This window comes from Myotis nattereri (genome assembly GCF_964212035.1).
Source record: "Myotis nattereri genome assembly, chromosome: 4".
Classification (NCBI taxonomy): domain Eukaryota; kingdom Metazoa; phylum Chordata; class Mammalia; order Chiroptera; family Vespertilionidae; genus Myotis; species Myotis nattereri.
This window is the reverse complement of record NC_138079.1, coordinates 62,000,305-62,019,769: the sequence shown is the minus strand read 5'-3', so window position 1 is coordinate 62,019,769 and position 19,465 is coordinate 62,000,305. Positions and strand designations below refer to the sequence as shown.

Sequence of the window (19,465 nt, the reverse complement as noted above, 5' to 3'; positions counted from 1 at the left end):
AACTGTTTTATAAGGAGGTTGTTTGGCATGTTTTTTGCTAACCCCATACAGACCTTGAAAAACTAACATGGCTTTGTAGATCTGGAAAATATTTTAAAATGCCATACCAATGAGATAGCTAATGTATGGAACCAGCTAATCAAATTTCCAGTTTTTGGCTGGTGTATGCCCCAGTGTAACAAAGTAAGATTAATGGGGTGTTAAAAGTCTGTGTGGACTTGTCAGTTTTATGCTGCAAATAGGGTTAATTTCATCCAAATGTAGAAATTTTTAAAAATTAATGTGAGTGAACTAAAGCTTTATATTTGTCATTGCTTTAAAGAAACTTATGTTTGCAGGACCAGTCCTATCCATACTTGCCTGGCTAATGGAGAAAGCTGAGGGAGGGAAGAAATGCTTTTTAGGAAATAGAGTATCATGAGGTCAGCTACAATGGAGAAATGCCAGATGTTGAAATTTAGAAGTAGATAATTTTACCTATCGGACTAGCCAAAAGCATTTATTCTGGGCCAATATCTGATACTACCCAGGAAGACAGGCCCCCTTTATCTTTCCTCAAAATCACTTTTTACATAGTCTCCACAGGAAAACTGGGGTGAAGATATTTTGCCCTTTGTGGAATACTTTGGGTAATAAGAAGGAGTCTTCATAAACCATTGCCAGCATTTTAACAAACTGGATGTCATCCATATATTTGTCTACATGATGCCAAACACTTGGATGCTTGGAAACATCCAGATGTCTGATTTCCTTTTCAACTTGTCATTCAAATGTTACAGACTGAGACTATGTCCACATGTAGTTTGAATTGGGTGCTGGTTGGAGAGGCAAGGGGCGAACAGAATTTCAAGAACACTTTTTTTATTGCTCCATATATTTTGTTTCCCCTGAGATAACTTCGACTTAAGTCACAGAAGCACACGTTTTTAGGATCCCCAAAAGAAGTAAAGTGCTTACACTGAAACGGAAATCTTCATAGCCTTAAAAAATAGGCATTCATTTAGGATAATGTACGGAACTGGTATGAGATGGTCTCTAGAACCTCAGCCAGTTGGCATTGGCTTTGGCACCCTGAGGAAAAAGGGTAACAAAGGACTGGCTTTAGAAGAACACAGTTATAGTGGTATGATTTAGAGAGTGCCAAGAATTATACCTCTCATCAACTATCTCTCACATCTGGACAAAATATCTTTTCATTTTGCCTTATTTTCTACAGGTTATTCCTAGAGAAACATCAATTTGTAGTAATAAACATCATCTTTTAAAGTCTAATCTCCTCTTCTCCAATGGAGGGGTTATGAAATATATATTTGCTAAAAATGCATTTAATAAGACTCAAGGTCCTCCCATCTGAGACTTTTATTCCGCGGAGGGCGTGGTGGGAGGTAAGGAAGATTGGATAGAGCAAAGCACTCTGCAAGACAGGCCAGACCTGAGTGGGAGGTGACAAAGAACAACAAAGAAAGGTGGAGTTGGGGAGCTGCAACACAGACTGATTTGCAAACACAAAGAAGACTGCCCCTGGCTGCGATCTCATTGTCCATGGGAGCATCTGCGGGTCGGGTGCCTGGCCTTAAGTTGCATTTGTTGATCATTTGTATGCCCCAGTGCTTTCCACAGCACATAGCCTATAGTAGGCGCTCAGGAAATAATTAAAAGCTAATCAATAAATGAAAAAAGGTCTGCAGGCTCAAAGTTACATTTCAAAGACTGGAGGCTCAGAGGAATTTCAGGAAGTCACATAGCTCAGCTTGTCTACAGCTAACACTTAGACCACACCAAGAAAGAGCTTTCAATAATTTTCTTTTTAGAAATTCCCACATCCTTTCCTCAAAGCATACTTCAGTTTCATTTAAAAAAAATATATCTTAAAACCTTCCTTCTATGATTCAAGATCATTTTCCTTCTTAACAGAAGCAAAGGTATTCATATGAATATATCTTTTAACTTTTCCAAGAGCTTCCAGGCACACTTATCCCTTCTCTCCAGAACAAACTGCTTGGGAAACAGGAAAAGGCTCACTGTCTTTATGTTAGCTTAATTTATTCAACATTTCTGCATCTTGGCTTCTCATTTTAAAAATGAGAATGGTTTGGAGAAGCTCCCAGCTAAGTGAGGGCAGACAGCAGTTTCCCAACTCTTCCTTAAAAGGAGAGCTAAGGTACTTAGAGATTGGGGGATTTTCTCAGTAGTCTAAATGACGGCAGACCCAACACAAGGATTCCATTCACTTTCATCAGATAACAATGTCTCATGTGCTCCATGCAGTACCTGTGACTTTTGTATACTCACTTAGGGTTTGGCTTTTGACAAGTGACCCCCATATCTTCTACGGCTTTCTATGTTGGGAAGGACTTTAAAAAATCACCTTGATTCTTACTTGTGAACTTTTTCATAGTTTTCTAAAATAACTTTGGTTGTAGGATAAGCCCCGAGGCTAAATTCGTTCTGATAACAAAACCAGGAATAGCTAATGGCTTTGTTAGGTTGTTCTCTGTATACCGGTTAATCCTTTTTGAAAATGATGAGTTTCAGGGAAGTTGTAAAGTAAATGCAGGGAAAGCAATTCTGATTTTCCTATTGTCCAATTTCCTCTATTACCATGGAAAATATTACCTGAAAGATTAATTGGAAACTTGTGGTTTGGAAATAACACTATTTACATTTTACAAGTGTCAAATAAAGTAAACCTCTGAGTTGCAAAAAGCTACAGTTTTATACAAGACAAAAATAGTCCATGCACATTAAGTTTATATTATTTAGAAAATTAAAGTACCAAGAAGGGACACTAGTCCAGGGATGGATTTGCTGATATGTCAGGGGTCTGCGGTGTACTTGGGGTCTCCTCAAAATCCAGCTCGAAGAGAAAACAGCCACAGCCACATGAGGAAGTCAGTTAATAATATGTGTGGCACAAGCTGACAGAACAAACCGACAACGTTTCCCAGACTGGAAGAGGCTGGCCAGCCGGTCTCACTTGCCAGGATAGGCATCCCACCTTAGGCTTGAGTCCTTTTTCCTGTTCTTTCTAAGTGAACTCTAACAGCGATGCTTCACACAGTGTGAGCATTCCAAATTCTGGTTTACCTCAGCCCTGGGCCCTCAGCCTTCACAGGAGTTGCAGCCTTGGAAAAAGTAATAGAAGTCCCAGTTGGTTATTCTCCTAATTTGTCTCACCTACCGGGGAGGCTCTTTTTATTCATGTCCTTAAACATGACAACTCTGAAAGGTGGTGCTCATTTTCCTTGTATTTTGATGAGAACATTGGGATTCAGAGACGTTAAGTAATGTATTCCCAGAAACACAGAAAGTGGCAGAGTCAGGAATTATACCCTGATTTCCCCAGCTCCTGGGACCACATGGTCCTCGAGGAATGGCAGCACCAGGAATACCGGGGTCGAAGCAGAAACAGCAGCTACTCCAGGCTGTGTCTGTTCATCGTAGAGGGAGACTGCTCTCTGTCTGCCTCAGATTATTTTTATAGTCGGGATAAACAAATAGTTTAGTTTTTTACTTTTATAGTTTTTATGAGCTAAGTACATTAAACTCCAAAGGCAATCCTATCTATACCTGTCTAGTGTAAGAGAGAAAAAGCTCAACTTTTGACTTTCGGCAGATCCGGATTGGAAGCTCCGTCTTGATTAAGTGACATGAGGTCAGCTACTTACTGTCTCTGTGTTTTAGTTCCTTCAGGAAAAATGTGATGAAACCTCTTGCACAGAGTGGTTATGAGCAAAAAAGAACATTATAGGAAAAGGTCCAATGCATGGCATATAATAAAAACCAAATCAATTATGGTGGGGTACTATTATAAGTTTGATATTAATTGCTACTAATGATAGCAGAAATAATGACTCATTACTGTATCCTAAGTGATGTGTTGTTTTTCTTCCTTACAAGACAAGCTTTCCTAAAGGCACAATAACTAGTTAACTCATTATTTGTAGTAATAATTATGTTTGCTTGTAGGGCCAGGTGTTCAACTCTTTACCTGCCCTGTGAAGAGTTTTGTGTGTCTATTGACATCCTATTACCCAGACTGTTAATTCTGTAAAACACATTGGGCTGAATTTAATTGTAAAACATAACTCTTATTTTCTTCATAAAGAAATACCAAGTTTGCTTACAAAATAGTGACAGTGCAACCTGGTGAATATAAAAATCATTAGCCATATTGGATTAATGATTTTACTAATTTTAGTAATATTTGAAGAATGATTCTCAATGACTGCCTCTTACTATTAAATGTAATATTTGGCTAATAATATACCAACTGTTAAATATCAACTTTGTCAAAAAATGCAAATGAAATGAGACAGTTCAACAGTGAACTGTTATGACATTAAAATGCTAGTGGGCCTCGCCTTCCCTGTCACATTCTCCAATGCATAAAAGCCCCACTGTTTCAGCTACAGTCCTTTTGATAGGAAATCATGTCAAGGCCAGGAGATATACAAGAGTATGCATCTTAAAATCTCAACACTGAAAAGTATTCTTCTAGTGCTTGCTTGTTGGCATGCCCGTAAAATGATTTGCTGTTTCAGCAACTTGTAGGTTTGTGAAACGGTGGTATAAAACCATCAGTTATCACATGGTAATATCCTTTTATTAGCCAGTGAAATATATCAAGACATTTCATGACAACCGACAATGCCAGATGCTATTATTGGCTTAATGGTTATTACATTTTCACTTTCTTCAACTGAGCTCTTTCTGCATGCTTACTTTTCCTTTTGTATAAAGCACTTTTCAAATGTGTGGGAGCATCCCAACTTTTCAACATCTATTTTAATATACATATATTTATGAGCACTCGGCTGGCTTTTCTTTTTTTTTTAAAATATATTTTATTGAATTTTTACAGAGAGGAAGGGAGAAGGATAGAGAGTTAGAAACATCGATGAGAGAGAAACATTGATCACATCCCTCCTGCACACTCCCCACTGGGTATGTGTCTGCAACCAAGGTACATACCCTTGACCAGAATCGAACCTGGGATCCTTGAGTCCACAGGCTGATGCTTTATCCACTGAGCCAAACCGGTCAGGGCTCGGTTGGCTTTTCAAGTTTCCCTCATAGGTGTTCTTTGCAGTGCAGGCACTCCCCAAGCAATGACCACCTGGCTTGTAAACATCTGTATTTGCACTGCTTGCTGGTGAGCCCTTCTCTTCTGCCCTTTAAATACTGACCCTTTCATCCTCAGCCTGCTTTTGACTTCCGAAAGACATTTTCTTTAGAGGATGCTGTGTTTGTGTGGCCGATACATGGAATGATTTGAATCCATCTTTGTTAGTTCATGATTATTTTGGTCTATTTTTTCTTTTTATCCACTTCAGATCACAGTCAATACCACTTTGGGCATTTTTTCATCACATACAACCATACTTTCATTTTAACTCCAAAGGCAATCCTATCTATACCTTTTCCCATATCTTGTAATTCTTGCCTGATTTCTCTCTTCTGCCTTTTTGTGCTTTCCTTCCTGTGTGCCTCAATTGTGAGCACACAAATGACTCTAATCAAAGCTAAAGGTGAGTGGGTATACCACTATCAAGGAAATATATATATGTATATATTTTCAAATAGTTTCTATTTGAAAAAAAAAGTCATAATTGATGTATACAATCTTGCAAGCCCTGGAAACTATCTTGAGATTTCTTTCAGAATTTTTAAAAACTTTCAACCTACTTATTTCCCTCAAGGTCTGGGATATAATTATTTTCATTTTCTCTAATTTTGTGTTCTCTGCTTACCCTTTTGCTCTAATTTTCATATGTATAATCTTTCAAGTAAGCATGGACTTTTTAGGTCTGTGTGGAGATGAAAGCAAGAATTTGGTTGTTACTATGAAATAATTTTTTTAAAAATATGTTTTTATTGATTTTTAGATAGAGAGGAAGGGAGGAGAGGAGAGAGATAGAAACATCGATAAGAGAGAAACATTGATCAGCTGCCTCATGCATATCCCCTACTGGGGATTAAGCCTGCAACCCAGGCATGTGCCCTGATGGGGAATCAAACCCGTGACCTCTTGGTGCATGGAACAGTGCTCAACCACTGACCCACACTATCTGGAAAAGCATGTAATTTTGGAGGTTGTAAACAAATGGCTCCCTAACAAAACTTGAGACTATGTGAAGCTGCTCTATTTTGTTGGTTGGTGGGCAGAAAGTAGTCCACCCCAACTGGTGCTAAGCACAGGGAAGCAAACAATAGTAGCAGGGCAGTGTTCTGGGCAGCATGTTAGGTATTTCTAGAATGTCACATTGAAGTTGTCTTTGTCTGTGAGAGCTGATGATAACTGAGAAGTGGATAGCTGACAGGTATGTGTTCATTGGCATCTCTCCTTCCTCCTCACTTGCCCCTTTGAACCTACTCTGACTCAGTGTGTAGATACCTTTGGCACTACTTGGACATTACAAAGGTTCTACATCAGGCTGGCAATTGCAGGGCATAACAGGTTTGTCCTACCCACACCAGAAAAGTTCTACAGAAAAATTTCCCCTAAGTGCTGAGATAAATTTTCCCTTGACCTTAGAGCACACAATGGGAAGGACATCTATCTCATAGTTCATTTTATTAAAATGTGATGGTTTTGCCCTTGCTGGTTTGCTCAGTGGATAGAGCATCAGCCTGTGGTCTGAGGGTCCCCAGTTTGATTCTGGTCAAGGTCACATATCCGGGTTGCGGGCTTGATCCCCAGTAGGGAGCTTGAGGGAGGCAGCCAATCAATTATTCTCTCTCATTGATATTTTTATCTCTCTCTACCTCTCCCTTCCTCTCTGAAATCAATAAAAATGTATTTTTTAAAAATGTGATGGTTTTTGGGATGGGGAGGGTGAGGTTCTGATCTAAAACAAAAAAAAAGAAGATAACAAAATAAGAATAACACTTTATGTGACAATTTACATTTTATTATTATACACATAATCTCGTGTAATTTCCTTCACATTTCTGAGATAGGTAGGGCAGGAACTATCCTACTCATTGTAGAGGTGAAGAAACTGAGAGCTGAGGAATTTAAATTGGTTTCTTAAGCTTATATGGCTAGGTAGGTTTAACAGAAGTTGGTATTGAGGGAGATTACAGGTTGGAAACACAGAAAAGAATGGAGAGTCTATCTCAAATATTTATAAATTGTTTAATTTTTAGCAAAACAATTGAGATTTGCCAATAACTATGAAAACCAGTATTTCTGATAAGTAATTTATAAGAGCCCCATGATAGCTCTTTAAGACATACTTAAATTTTTTTTTATTATATTTGAAATTCCATAAATTGAAAGTGAGAAGCAGTCCCAAGGTTTAAGACTTATCTTAAATGTAGAACCTGAAAGAGTTGAGGTAAATTTAGAACCCTAGAGATTGGGACCTCCCCACAAAGGACTACTTTCACGTCTGGAAAAGAGCTATTTTTGGAATATAAATGATTAGAAATCAAACATGATGGAGGACCCTCTCTGCTAAATGTTAAATATTCAGGTCCTCTTGATGACCCAGTGTAATTCATAGTTAGACCAGATTGCCTAATATCTTTTTAGTGAGACCAATGATAAACTAAAAGCATGGTTCCAGGTGAATTAAAATATATACTTTTTGTAAAGAATGAAGGTCTTTTGATAATCAGAAAAAAATCAGAGAGAGGGAAAATGACATCTTTTGTGAATCTTTCCTAGCGTCTGTTCAGTCTCCTTGATGAATTCTATTATCACAAAAATGACCTTTCCAGTTCATATCTCTTTTGAGGCTAATGCAATTCTTCTCCATTCTGTTATAATGAAAGTATTACATGGATAACTATCCAGCATTATCTTCTAGAAGGAGAACTAATTTGGGAAAGAAATGAAGTACTTTAATATAATATCAGATCTCTCTCTCGCTCCCCCACCCTTATTTTTATCCATGTAGAGACCTGCTGGATAGAATTAAGCAAGTTCATGTATATGGTAAATACACTGAGCTCCTTACCTAATGCAAAAGTAATTTTTATTATTATATTAGGGAACACGTGTTATGAATGTTTAAAAAACAGAGTCTCAGATAAATTTAGAGGCATAAGTCAGTGAAATATGCTGCAGACACCTTTCTGTTGATTTTTCTTTTTTTGGAGATGAGTAAATGGAAAGTATTAAGATCTGTGGCACACTTCCTAGATGCAAGTTTCAAACATGTACTACCTGTCTCTACCTGTGAGAAGCGTCAATATGGGCTAGCATAGCATAAACACTAATTATGTGCTCTTGTTAATTGCATGTTTCTTTGAAGTGGTAGCAAAATGCAAGCTAGTGTATGGTGGAAAGAGCTGGGAATAATGATGGGAAGCGTCCTCAGACAGGTTGATGCATGCAGAAAGGTAAAGTTTTTGGTAAGCTAGACTGTCTCCCCCTTGAGAAAATAATCCTGGTTTTCAGTACTATCTGAAGAAATCGTTTCTCTGAGGAATATAATTAATGGTGGTATATTGACCAGCTAGCATATAGTGCAGGATCAATAGCCAGGTCACATGGGTTGAAGTCAGGCCTGTCACACCCTTTGCAGGGGGCCAACTAAATGAATATATAAATCCCTGCTTGTTCTGTATGATAATAAATGTCTTAGTGTAATTCTTCAGAAGAGGTAAAACACTTTGTAAAAATGCCTCTACTATTACACTCCCTATGAGACAATTAGCTGGCAGAGATTTTAATTGCTGTGTTGTGGATGTGGAAATGGAGGCTCAGAGATCTTAAGCAGTTTACCTAAGTCATAAGTGTGGGCTACAACAATGCAAATTAAGTTAGAATTTTGGAAAGTAGAAAGCAACTAGATAGAATGAGAAGTCAACTTAGTTACTCAAACCTATATTAACACTGAAGTCAATGGTTTTGATGGTTACTATGTCCCAAATTTTGCTGAATTTAGATATTAATTAACTTCATGTAATTATACAAGTTTTTAATATTTTAATAATGAGAGTAATATTAAGGAAATAGAAAGTGAAAGCCTCATTTTTGTTTTCTATAACTGTCAAAAATAACAGGAGTGAGTCAGAGATTTCTCTCCCAATCTGTTGTATCAATATCCTGGGTTACACTGTGGACTTACTCAGTGAACCTATTATTAAAAGTAAATATTTACTTCTCAATTTGATGTTTTCTTTTTTATGCAATTCTGAATATTATTTTGTTTTCCTTCTGCACTTTTCACTGCTATGCGCACCTCCCACTCCCCCCCCCCCCGCCCCTTTAAACTTTTGCTTGCACATTTTACTTCTGCTCTAGCATGGCGACATTAACTCTAGCCACCCAGTAGCACTGCCTTTCACATCCCTTTCAAAGGGGCACGCTTTCTTTGGCTGGAATGCTGCAGGTTTGGGATTTGTAGATCAGAGCCTGACTCTTAAGTCAGTCCTCCAACTCTTAATATACACTTTTCATCTATACCATCCTTGACACCACACAGACATCCCATGTTGAAATCTTTTACAGAGTCTCGACCTGTCTGCTAGACTAAACAGAGACAAGGAAACAGGTAATGACAGGATTGAAACATGGTTTGGGGATCTTGGGAGGAAAAAGGAAAGTAAAAAAAAAATTTGATGAACAACATAGTCACCCAAGCTTGTGGTGTCTCATCAGAACCTCTCAATGTTTGGAAGTTTTCCCAAGACTTGCCCTGGTGAGACAGCAAAGACTTATTAGATCATTGTGTCTGCTTCCCCACCTGGGAAGGAAAGAGTCTTCCATACGGAGAACATATGGCTTGGTCTTAGATTAACAACAAAGAATGTCAGTTGGCAGACAGATGGAGGAGAAGCAGAGGATCGTGTGAGCTTTGCTAGCCTGGACCTCACAAATGAATTTAAAAATCATACCCACTTAGTTCAGTTAAGAAAATAAACACTGGCCAACCTATGCAGGGGAAGAGGAGCTAACATTTATTGGACACATATTACAATCTAGACACAGTATTTTATAGATTTTTTTGTGTGTGTAATACTCACTTCAATTGTTTTATTATCTCCATTTTACAGATGAAGAAAATGAGGTTCTGAGGTGTGGGCTTACTTTGCCCAAGGTCATACAGCATACAGCGAGTAAAGGCAAAGCCCAGAGTCTCATCCAGGAGTCTGATTTGAAAGTTAATGCTTCTCAGAGGTCAGACAACATAAAAATGTTAGGTAACTTTCTAGTTACTTCTTCCACTTTTAAAAAAACATACATAAAGGGAATCTCTCCTTCTTTTTTTTTAAATTGTGATATTCAATAAATTTGCTCCAGGCTGCTGCTCATATTGCTTAATTTAATGCTACTGGGTATACAGAAGTGGACTCTGAGGGATAGGAACGAGGAGGAGGATATGTAAATAGGACAAGTGAACACACTATATGATAAATGTTTGCAGCCACCCTTCCCCCTCCCCCCAAAAGAAGGAAGATTCTTTCTGTTGATTGGGGTTGAGAGTTCCCCTCTGTTGTCCAGAATCTGAGCACAGGTAGGGAGGGGTCAGGTCCCTTTCCCTAAAGCAAAGGGAGCAAGAATGCAATATGTATCTGTGTCATGGAGGGAAAGGGGGTGACAAAAGGTGGCAGTGGGGGAGGGGGGAGTTGTGAATGTTTTTTCTTTTTCCTTCTGTACTTCTACAAGTATGGTGTTTTTATTTTTATTATATCTGCTCATATATAGGGTGGGGCAAAAGCAGGTTTACAATTGTGAGTACATGAAACATAGTTTATTCTTGTATGATTATTTATCAATTATTGATTGTAATATTTTCCATACAAATACGTATAAACTTACTTTTGCCCCACTCTGTATTATTTAACTTCTGTTCATAATTCAAAACTTGAGAGGTAAAGTTGTTAGAGAGATGGTTCATGAGTTGAAGGAGAGAGAGACGTCTTAGTGCAGTGATAGGATACGTGGGAGATGGGGAGACTTATGTGAAAAGAGGACCATAAGGAGTTTACTAGTTATAAATTGGAAATCATTTTATATTTTTCAAGAGACTCCAGTAAAAACTTGAGTTTAAATCTACCATCTAAATATATATCTCATCCTTTTCTGTACTATTTCCTCTCCTTTCTTATCTTTTCTTGGTTTAATCATTTTTTTTCCTTATTCCATTTTCCTCTTCTATTAGGATTATTTTTATTATTTTAATGGATACCATTGAGTTTATCACAAGCTCTTGGGACTATTAGAATATACCTAAAATAAATTTTTTCCCACTTTCTGGACATGTAGAAGACCTGGAACACTTTAATTATATTTATCACTCCTCCCACCATCAATATTTTGTGATATTGTTGCCAAACATTTTAATTATCTCTGTATTTTATATCCCATACAATAGTGTTATTATTATTATTTTAACGAGTCAAGATTACTTTAGATTTGCTCACACATTTGCTTTTTTTTATTATCTTTCTTCCTTCCCTGTATTACCTGTGCTTTGATCTGCCATTACTGGTTTTTATCCTGAAGAACTCCCTTTAGTATCTCTTTTAGCTAGGTCTCTTACTGTGAATTTTCTTAGTTTTAGTTTTTCAGAAAATTACTTAAATTATCTTTTTATTTTATTTTTTTAAATAAGCCATTTAATTGAGGTATAATTGACATGTAAAAGCTGTTTACATTCAATGACCATGAGTTCATGAAATGAGTTTGGGGAGAGGTTTACACCCATGAAACCATAACTATTGTCAGGGTCATAAACCTATTCATCACCTCCTAAAGCTTCCTCTTACCCTTTTTATTATAATTATTATTTTTTTGTGTGTGGTAAAAACACTTAACATCCTTAGATCTACCTCCTTAGTAAATTTTTAGTATATAATATAATGTTGTATGTTATAAGCACTATGCTATATAGTAGATTCCCAAAACTTATTTATCTTATATAACTGAAACTCTATACCCTTTGGTCATCATTTCCCTTACGTCCCCTCCCTGAGCTTCTAGCAGTCACTATTCTACTTTCTGCTTTTATGAGTTTGGCTATTTATATTCAATATATAAATGAGATCATACAGTATTTTTCTTTCTGTCTGGCTTATTTCACTTAGGATAATGTTCTCCAGGTCCATCCATGTTGGTGAAAATGGCAGGATTTCCTTCTTCTTTAAGGCTAAATAATATCTACCACAGTTTCTTTATCCATTTATTGATCAATGGGCATTCAAGTTATTTCCATATCTTGAGTATTGTGAATAATGCTTCAATGAACATAGGAGTGCAGGTATATTTTTAATATTCTGATTTCAATTCCTTAGGATAAATACCTGGGAGAGAAATTGCTGAATCATATGATCATTTCATTTTTAATTTTTTGAGGAACCTACATACTATTTTTACAGATTGTTGTACCAATTTACTTTCCCATCAACAGTGCATGCGGATTCAGCTTTATTTCTGAAACTCATTCTCTCTGAGTAAAAATGTCTAACTTAGTCACATTCCTTCTCCATTTTATTTTATTTCTCTTTTTTAAACTTATAAATTTATTAGGTCAGCTGGAAAACCAGATGGGCTGAGCCCCAAAATGGCACCAGCTCTTTCACTATTTAAAATATGATTTTTCATTGTCTTCAGTTTTCCTTCAATTCATTCTTTTAAGGTAACACTGTCCTCCAGCTTCTTTTAAGTGTTTCCCTTTGTCTTTGTTTTTGTTTTTCATCAGTTTTATTATTATGTGCCTAGAAGTGGCTTATTCTACTTGTGGTTAGCAGAGTTTCTTCAATCTATTGCTTGTTACTACTTCATTAATTTAAAAAATAGTGATAGCTCTTCCAATATTTCATCTAATCTATTTTATTTTTCTTCTTCTGGTCACCAGATACATGCATGTTAGAGTTTTTCATTTTTAAAGTATGTTTCTTTGAGCATTTCTATATATTTTTTTCCTATTAGTCCTTCAATGTAGATGTTTCCTATTCACCAGGATCTTTCAGGTAAGGAACCCCACTTCCACTGTATCTTCTCTGCTATTGACCTACCTATTAATTTCAGTTATTATATTTTTCATTTCTAGAATGTCCATTTGATTATCTTGTATAGATTTAGGTTTGAGCACAATAATCATGGTTGTTTTTATCTAGTAACTCTAATACCTAGATAATCTCTCTGTTACTATTTCCTTTTGGTTTTCAGTCCCTCATGTCTTGTTTTCCGGCCTTCCTGATAATTTCTTTCTTGATTGCCAGATATTGTCTAGGACAAATCACAGAAGTTCGTCAACGATCTCTTCCTCCAGAGAGGGCTTTTCTTCTGGCAAGTGTATATAGCATGGGTTTATCACATTGGTTCAGGTGCAGCTGCATTTGGGGAGGTGTATTTCTGATTTTCCCTTACTGGTAGTGCTTAGCTCTTCAGGGCCTCAATGGAAAGCCTAGAGTGTTTACAAGAGCCCCTCCATCTTGACTAGCACTGAACTTCAATTTTTACCTCCCCAGCTTTGTGAAACTGCCAAGATCTCTGTTTAGCTTTTTAGCCTATAACTAGCCACCTGTTGCTTGGTTTGTTGACCTCCTATGCAGATTTACAGGTTAGGGATCTGTCAAGTGATTTGAGGGGAAATTGCATATAGAAATTCAGTTTTACTTCCTAGGAGTTCACTTTTTTCTGGAACATTGGCCTATTGAATATTGCTCCCTTGATAGCCCTGAACTCTAATTTTTGTCATCCCAGCAAATGACTATCCCACCAACTTCCTGTTTGACTTCTATGGCCTTTACTTGGACTCACCAAAAGCCTGGAGAGAAAAGACTAATAAATCGGGTCCATTTGAATGCCTTTCCCTTCTTTCTAGAATCTTGGCACCTCAAGACCTGACTACATTAATCTTTAATGCCTTCAAACTGCTATTTATTACAGTTCTTTGTGGGAGAGTAATTCTGTCCACATTACTACATCATAGATAGAAGCAGAAGTAGCCAATAAAAAAGGAATCAATTTTTGGTTATTCTTGGCTATGAAAATGCTCTCTCCCCGCCCCCCACACACACACCCCATCACACCATGTATGTATTTAGATGATGCACCATACAGTAGTTGGTCCATGTGTACCCCCAATTTATATGAATTTACAAAATTTGAATCTCTCACAACATCACATAGTTGTGATGCTATTTACCAAGATGGAAAAGAACATGGGGTGCGGTTGGTTGTATATTAAATTTAGGATGTTTATTAAACAAGTAAAATGAAGAGTAGAAATCAGTTGAACCTACTTATCTGGAGTTTAGATGAGAGTCAAGGCTAGAAATGTATTTTGGGAGTTGTTTAGCCATAGATATCATTTGAAGCTTTGGGATTAGTTGAGATCCCTTGTACAGTGAGTGTTTAGGATAGAAAAAATGGGGAGAGACTCTGGAACACTGTAATGGCTAGACAATGAAAAGAGGAAAGGGATTTGGCAAAAGAGACAGAAAAGAAGGTGACCTTGAATTAGGAGAAAAATCAAGAAATTGTGTTGTCTTGGAAGTCCATTAAAGAAACTGTTTCCAGAAGGAGGGGAAATCAACAATTCAAATACTGCTGACAGAGTAATGAGCACTGGATTAGGCTACATAGAGGAGCACAGTGACCTTGATGAATGCAGCTTCAGAAGGGTTTTGGGGGTGAGGGTCTTTGTGAAGTAAGGAAGTTGAGAATGAGTATATACACAAGTCTTTGAAGGAGTTTTGGAATAAAAGTGACTGATAAATGGTACCTAGGCAATGCAGTCAGGGTTTTTTTGTTTGTTTGTTTTTTGTTTTTTTAATAGATGGAAATATTTTAGTTTGCTTACATGCTAATGGGAATGATTCAGGAGAGAGAGTCAGGAAAATAATGATCCTTCATGAGAAATAAGGGATAAGTTGCTATTAGGGATACACATTTTAAATAGAGGAAAGAGAATGAGCAAATACAAAGATTACACTTAAGTAAGAGTGTGAACAATTCATCCATTGGAAAAGGAGGAAATCATATTACTTGGGTACAGATGCTTATATATTAGTAAATTTGGTAAGACAAATATATGACATATAGTTTCTGACTGTTTATAAACATTTGGAGGCTAAGAGAGTGAACTGACCTGGGGAATGCAATATTTGAGAGTCTTTTTGAAATTTGTGTTCATAAATATAAAGTATCATCCATCAGCGTAGCATGGTTATGTTTTTTTTTCCAGTTATGTTCAACTGCTCAGGTAAATAAAGAGCAAACGGTGAGATGAGTTCTCTCAGAATTATTCATTGTCATATGTGTAAGATAAAGGGAGAGAGGAAAAAGGAGTAGAAGCTATATATGCAGGGAAGGGATTATAATGAAACTGAAGTTCAAAGCATGAAATTCATGCAAGGGGCTCAGCTCTTGCAGCCCTAGCTTCATCCGGAAGGTTGTCCGGAAGGATATCCGGTCTAATTAGCATATTATGCTTTTATTATTATAGATGACCCCTGGGATTTAGGCTGTTTTAGCATGGAGATAAGGACAAGAGGGAGTGGGTGACGTGGGATGATTAGAGGATGAATGATAACTACAGCAGGGGGGTGGGATGAGGCTATAATCCAATGGTATGTGCTTTAGAGTAGCTAGGTGATTTGATTTGATATTTTGAGAAGGTAGGACTAATGAACGGTTTTTATAGTGGGTTAATCATGGAGGATTAAGAAATTGTGCCAGATGGGGAGCTATCCAGACCCTTAGAAAAAGGAGATTCTGAGGCATAAGGGAATGCCTGAGGTTTAGGGCCTCTTATGATGATGGAGACATGCAGGGATGGAGTCAAGGGTGATATGCACAGTATTTTTCTAATAACCAGTATGGCATGGGTTCTAACCAGTGAGAATTTGCACCAGCCTTTCATAATGGGTCAGCTATAAACAACTTTTATTGTGTTATCAGGGCTTCCAAACTAAATCCTACAGCTGAGTGATAGGGCTGGTCTTATGGCAGGTTAGGGTAAAAGGAACAAGCAGTCCAGGATTTCTCCTTGGGATTGATTTTTAAGGCAGTTTGTTATGGCAGGGCTGATAATGTGCTAGGAGCATATTGGGAGTTCTGTGGTCCTCACCTTCAATCCTTCTAGGGCACTGTCAACTATAAATATCTGCAAAAATATAGCTGTAATTATTTCTAAAAGAAGTGGACTTGGAGTTCAAAGGTGTAAAAGCAATCCTTGCTCTGCATTTACTAACTGCTTGATCTTTAGAAAGTAACACAATTATTCTGGGTCTCAGTTTCCTCATCTATAAAACAAATTAGATTGAATTAAAACATTTCTAAGGCTCCCTTTGGTGGTAAGGACTTGCAATACCACACATAGCTTGCTTAGAGTTACACATTTTCTTCATGCACATATTTCAGCTGAGGTGCTATTTCTACTTTGTCTTTTTTACCTAGGTCTTTTTAAAAATATATTTTTATTGATTTCAGGGAGGAAGGAAGAGGGAGAGACAGAAACCTCAATGATGAGAGAGAATCATTATTGATTGATTGGCTGTCTCCTGCAACCAACCCCTTCCCCACCCCCCCCCCCCCCGGGGATTGAGCCCACAGCCCCAGCATGTACCCTGGCTGGTTACCATGACACCCTTGTTCATAGGTCAACCCTCAACCATTGAGCCACACCAGCCAGGCTGTACTTGGTTTTGATAAATGTTCCCTACATCAAAATATCCCCAGCATCAAACAAATTATTTTCAGTCTACTATGTAGTGATTTTCTAATTCTATAAGGAAAAAAAAACACACAAATAAAAACCTGAATTTGCATATCCTATCTCTAAAACTTGTTCAGTCATATCTTACTCTTTCAATACTCCTTAGGGAAAACTAATTTTTTTTTTTAACTCTTCTGAGAGAACATTTCATCTTTGGTAATTCCTACATATTTTCAGAAAGTTTTAAAGTACTTAACTGGTGAGTGAATTTAAGCTATTACTAAACTTTTAAAAGTTTGTGTGTGTGTGTGTTTAAACATGATCTCCTTTTGGTTAAAGTGAAGATTGAGGAATAAAGTACTCTGGATAAGAATTCACGTGGTGTCACTTATTTAGACAGTTACAACACTGAGTGTGTTACTCAAAGTTCATCTTTGCTTAATGCTGCTCCTTTCTAATCCATGGATAAGTATTTCCAAGATTAATTGTCCAGATCTTTTATTTTTTTTTTGTAGTAGGAACAAGGTAGTTTATTTTTAGGAACAGAGAAAAGACAGAACAGACATACCCCTTATCATTTGAGAAAGAGCCATAGTCAACACATCAGAAAACAGATGAATTCTTTCTTTTCATGCTATTAACTTTTTATTCTAAATTGGCTTATCCTCTTTACCCTTTCATTTTAACATTTGCATTGACAACATAATGTTAGTATACATTTAAAACATTCCCAGAAAGTCGTGATTCCTCTCCTATCACACAAATACTCATCAGCTGATTCTATAGTGATGTCTCTTGTTTCAGAGAGCGTTACTAATGCTTAAAGTAGTAATAAGATTGGGTGGCATTTAAATCTTATTGATATCAGGCCAAGACACTGAAGGAGGACCCTGGGACCCTAGAAGAGAAGGCATCTCTGTGTGCTGAAGAACTATTCTGTTTGCATCAATCAGAAATAGAGGTGTACAAAAGCAGGATAGGCTTCTCCTGGTAGCTTGTAGAAGAGCATCTGCCTTCCAGTGTGAGCGAGTGGCAGTTCAAATAGTCTAGGACAGGGGTGGGCAAACTTTTTGACTGGAGGGCCACAATGGGTTCTTAAACTGGACCGGAGGGCCGGAACAAAAGCATGGATGGAGTGTTTGTGTGAACTAATATAAATTCAAAGTAAACATCATTACATAAAAGGGTACGGTCTTTTTTTTCAATAGTTTTATTCATTTCAAACAGGCCGGATCCGGCCCGCGGGCCGTAGTTTGCCCACGGCTGGTCTAGGACCTGACAACTCCTACATTATCATGGATTTTGTTCATATTGCTTTATGAAGGCCAGCTCACTATAGGAACAGTCCAGCACCACTATATTCTCTAACCAGTCCCCTTTGACCTGTTCCCTCTAAATTCACACCGTGGCCAGCTCACTCAGGACCTCCTGATAGCGCAGGTTCTCTCTCTGGCCAAAGACCCCAGTCCCATAGGGGGCTGTCTCATAGGCATCCAGCTATGAGATTGATACCCATCCAGGTATCATGAGTGCCTGTGCACACCCTAGAAAGGAGTACTAGTGTTTTGAAGATCTAACAGGTAGGAGCAAAAACCCTTGTCCATTCAGGAACGGGGATGCTGGCCTTCAGCATGAAATGGGATTTCAGAGGCACTCATGGCATCCAGAGTTTTCATCCTGTATAAATACAGTGGGGCCTTGACTTAAGAGTTTAATTCGTTCCGAGACCGAGCTCGTTAAGGAGCACGTTAACTCAAATTACTCTGTCAACTCAATGCAAAAAATCGGCCGAGACAGCTGGTATCTCAAAAAACTCATTAGTCGGGACACTCGTAAGTCAAGGCCCCACTGTAGTTGTAACAACTCTGATTTCCCTGGGTGTCCAGCTGCAGAAGTCTTGCATCATCATCTGCAAGGCGCAGGGTTCATACTTGATATCCTGAATCCTGGATAGTCGAATATCAACCTCCTCTTTTAAGTCCTTGGGGGCATTGTGTCCCACAGGGACGTGAGGTCCCCCTCGGGATTTCATCGCAAAGCTCATGATTTGCCTCCACAAAAATAAATAGCAGCACAAACACCAGGCTCCCGCAGGCTATCACCAGCACATTCACCACCGACAGCCAGTTATGCCGGATGCCACGGCCTCCCCACCCCGCGCAGAACTTCTGTTTACCCCGCTGCCCTGCCCCTTCAGCCCGGGCCCCTCCAAGGCAAGGTCGCCTGGGTTCTCGGATGCCTCCAGGCCATCCCCATAAGGGAAAAGATCAAGGCTGACCCGACCAGAAAACATAGCAGATCACTTGTCCAGAATCTTTAAATGCTAGGGATAGAAGCCCAATCCAAGCGACTTAAATTGTGTTAGTTACCTATTGCGATGTAATAGATTGCCCCCCAAACATACCTTCTTGAAAGAACACCCATATGTTCTGTGGGCCGGGACATGGGCACAGCTCATCTGGGTCCTCTGCCTCCTGGTCTCTCCCCGGGCTGCGATGAAGGCGCCAGCATGGCCTCCCATGACCCTTCCAGAGGTGAAGGGATTGCGTGTGGGGGATAGGGAGTAAGTCTGAGTACAGCTAGAGGGCCAGGAAGAGGATAGACTGGGATGAACGAAGCATCAGGACCAGTAAAGACGACAAAAGCAGGCAGGCCGGGGACGCTGCTACGGACACGACTCCCCCAAAGCCCGATTTCACGTGATCTCGGGAGTCTGGCGAGTCCTGCGATGAGAAACACCTGGGCACCCTGACAGGTGCATCGTATTCTGGACTAGTCAGTACATGATCCGGCTTACACCACCGTCCCAGCAAATTTCCGTCCCCATGGAGTCCCCGCCC

The 19,465-nt window shown here is 38.5% G+C and overlaps 1 pseudogene across 1 annotated transcript; it reads right to left on the bottom strand.

The window, feature by feature from the left end:
• Positions 1–18,023: 18,023 nt before the first annotated feature.
• Positions 18,024–18,748, bottom strand: LOC308518719 (protein C1orf43 homolog; annotated as a pseudogene). The gene is made up of 2 exons: positions 18,456–18,748; positions 18,024–18,302 (listed from the first exon to the last, which is right to left on the bottom strand). The product of its transcript is annotated as a protein C1orf43 homolog (transcript).
• Between the last annotated feature and the right edge of the window lie 717 nt (positions 18,749–19,465).